Genomic DNA, 3,622 nt, shown 5'->3' with positions numbered 1-3,622 from the left:
GAAGGTCATTTGCCTGAAATGTCAATTTTCCTACTCCTCAGATGCTGCCTGACCTGTGTGTTTTCCCAGCACTACTCTAATCTTGACTCTGTAACTATCTTGTATAATTGGACATTATAGGTATTAAGTATTTGACAGCTGTCGTTGCCTAACTGAGCACTTACCACATGAGAGACATGACTACCTAGTTGATTTTAAACCTACTGTGAATCCTCTTGCAAGGGATGCCTGCCTTGAAGAAGTTTTCCTCTTCTCTCTACAAGAATCTCAGTGAGTCTCTCTCTCACTGCAACCCCCAGGTTATCTCCTCTGCCCTGAAGCTCTTTCCTCATTTCCCCTTCCCCCACCTCAACCCAGGTCCAACCTTGCAGCTCAGCACCGCCCTCATGACCTGTCCTACCTGGCTATCTTTTTTTCTACCTATTCACTCCACCCTCCTCTCTGACCTATCACATCCATCCCCACCCCATTCACCTATTGTACTCCATGCTACTTTCTCCCCACCCCCACCCCCTTATCATTTATCTCTCCACTCTGCAGGCACCCTGCCTCTATTCCTAATGAAGGGCTTTTGCCTGAAACGTCGAATTTCCTGCTCCTCAGATGCTGCCTGACCTGCTGTGCTTTTCCAGCACCACTCTAATCTCGACTCTGGTTTCTAGCATCTGCAGTCCTTGTTTTTACCTCTTTGTCATTGCAGATCATTATCAGCTAGGTCTGTTCTCAATTTGTGCCATGGGAAATGGGAACATTTATGAATGTTTTCTTCCCAAACCCAATGATGGTGAGTTTGAGCAATCACACACTTTTCCTTTTGCTGCCATGAATCATACAGTGAAGGGGCAGGTGAAGTACACATATAATGAATAAGATAGATCTGAAGACATGTGGTAGAAAATGCAGAATCCATAATGTGGAGTTCAACTGATCCTCAACTTTTAAATTAATTTTTTTGCAATAATTGACGTTTAAATGATCTTTCACTCCAAAGGTCTGGCTATGTGATGTAACTGCGAGCTTATTAAAGGAACTGAATGTAAAAAAAGATAGTAACATTGTGCTCTGAACAACATTCAATATTTCATTAACAGTTTCACAATAACAATGTATGTACCATGTGGATAAGATGCCTCGAGATGAGAACAGGCTATTGCATGACCTTGATAAGGCTGCTTCAGCCTATCCGGAATTGATCATGTGGGTAGGAAAAAGTGAGGACTGAAGATGCCGGAGATCAGAGCTGAAAATGTGTTGCTGGAAAAGCGCAGCAGGTCAGGCAGCATCCAAGGAGCAGGAAGGAGGAGAGTGTGCCAAGCAACCTAAGATAAAAGGTAGGGAGGAGGGACTTGGGGGAGGAGCGTTAGGAATGCGATAGGTGGAAGGAGGTTAAGGTGAGGGTGATAGGCCGGAGAGGGTGTGGGGGTGGAGAGGTCGGGAAGAAGATTGCAGGTCAAGAAGGCAGTGCTGAGTCTGAGGGTTGGGACTGAGATAAGGTGGGGGGAGGGGAAATGAGGAAGCTGGAGAAATCTGCATTCATCCCTTGTGGTTGGATGGTTCCTAGGCAGAAGATGAGGTGCTCTTCCTCCAGGCGTCGGTCTGGCGATGGAGGAGGCCAAGGACCTGCATGTCCTTGGCAGAGTGGGAGGGGGAGTTAAAGTGTTCAGCCACGGGGCGGTTGGGTTGGTTGGTGTGGGTGTCCCAGAGGTGTTCTCTGAAACGTTTTGCAAGTAGGCGGCCTGTCTCCCCAAAGGAGAGGAGGGCACATCGGGTGCAGCGGATGCTGTAAATGATGTGTGTGGAGGTGCAGGTGATTTTGTGGTGGATATGGAAGGATCCCTTGGGGCCTTGGAGGGAAGTAAGGGGGGAGGTGTGGGCGCAAGTTTTGCATTTCTTGTGGTTGCAGGGAAAGTTGCCAGGAGTTGAGGTTGGGTTGATGGGGGGTGTGGACCTGACGAGGGAGTCACAGAGGGAGTGGTCTTTCTGGAACTCTGATAGGGGAGGGGAGGGAAATATATCCCTGGTGGTGAGGTCTGTTTGGAGGTAGCGGAAATGATGAAGCATGATACAATGTATCTGGAGGTTGGTGGGGTGGTAGGTGAGGACCAGTGGGGTTCTGTCCTGTTGGCGATTGGAGAGGCGGGGTTCAAGGGCGGAGGAGCAGGAAGTGGAGGAGATGCGGTGGAGGGCATTGTCAACCACGTCTGAGGGGAAATTGTGGTCTTTGAACAAGGAGGCCAGCTGAGTTGCTCGGTATTGGAATTGGTCCTCCTGGGAGCAGATGCGGCGGAGGCGAAGGAATTGGGAATATGGGATGGCGTTTTTACAGAGGGCAGGATGGGAGGAGGTGTAGTCTAGGTAGCTGTGGGAATCGGTCGGTTTATAGTAAATGTCCGTGTTGAGTCGGTCGCCCGAAATAGAAATTGAGAGGTCTAGGAAGGGTGTTAGGAAAGTGGATGAACTGTTCAACCTCCTCGTGGGAGCACGAGGCAGCACCGATCCAGTCATCGATGTAGCGGAGGAAAAGGTAGGGGGTGGTGCCAGTGTAGCTACGGAAGATGGACTGTTCCACATATCTGACGAAGAGGCAGGCATAGCTGGGGCCCATGCGGGTGCCCATGGCTACTCCTTTGGTTTGGAGGAAGTGGGAGGATTGGAAAGAGAAGTTGTTCAGAGTGAGGACCAGTCCAGTCAGTCGAAGGAGGGTGTCAGTGGAAGGGTACTGGTTGGGTCGGCGGGAAAGAAAGAAGCGGAGGGCTTTGAGGCCTTCATGATGGGGGATGGAGGTGTACAGGGACTGGATCTCCATGGTGACGATAAGGCGTTGGGAGCCGGGGAAGCAAATGTCATGGAGGGGGTGGAGGGCGTGGGTGGTGTCCCGAATGTAGGTGGGGAGTTCTTGGACTAAGGGGGAACAGGACCGTGTCAAGGTATGCAGAGATGAGTTCGGTGGGGCAGGAGCAGGCTGAGACAATGGGTCAGCCGGGGCAGTCAGGTTTGTGGATTTTGGGCAGGAGGTAGGAACAGGCTGTGCGGGGTTGTGGGATGATAAGGTTGGAGGCGGTGGATGGGAGATCCCCTGAGGTGATGAGGTTATGGATGGTCTGGGAGATGATGGTTTGGTGCTGGGAGGTGGGGTCATGGTCAAGGGGGCAATGGGAGGAAGTGTCCGTGAACTGGCGTTTAGCCTCAGCAATGTAAAGATCGGTGCACCAAACTACTACCGCACCTCCCTTGTCTGCCGGTTTGATAGTGAGGTTGGGGTTGGAGCGGAGGGAGTGGAGGGCTGTACGTTGCGAGGGTGAGAGGTTGGAGTGGGTAAGAGGGGTGGACAGGTTGAGGCAATTAATGTCGCAGCGGCAGTTGGCTATGAAGAGATCGAGGGCAGGTAAGAGGCCAGCACGAGGTGTCCAGGTGGATGGGGTGTATTGGAGGCGGGAGAAGGGGACGTCAGAGGGTGGGCGAGAGTCCTGGTTGAAGAAGTAGGTGCAATCCAAGATGGCGGTGACCCAGCAAGTCTGAGTCTATAGTGCTCTTCCCAAGACTTGGGCAAAGTGGGTCACCCACCCCCATCACACTCACCAAATCATTCATAATAGCTGTTAACTTTAAATAGCTGCTTAGT

This window comes from Hemiscyllium ocellatum, chromosome 4 (assembly GCF_020745735.1).
Source record: "Hemiscyllium ocellatum isolate sHemOce1 chromosome 4, sHemOce1.pat.X.cur, whole genome shotgun sequence".
Lineage (NCBI taxonomy): Eukaryota > Metazoa > Chordata > Chondrichthyes > Orectolobiformes > Hemiscylliidae > Hemiscyllium > Hemiscyllium ocellatum.
The sequence above is the reverse complement of the archived record's forward strand: the minus strand, read 5'-3'. Positions refer to the sequence as shown.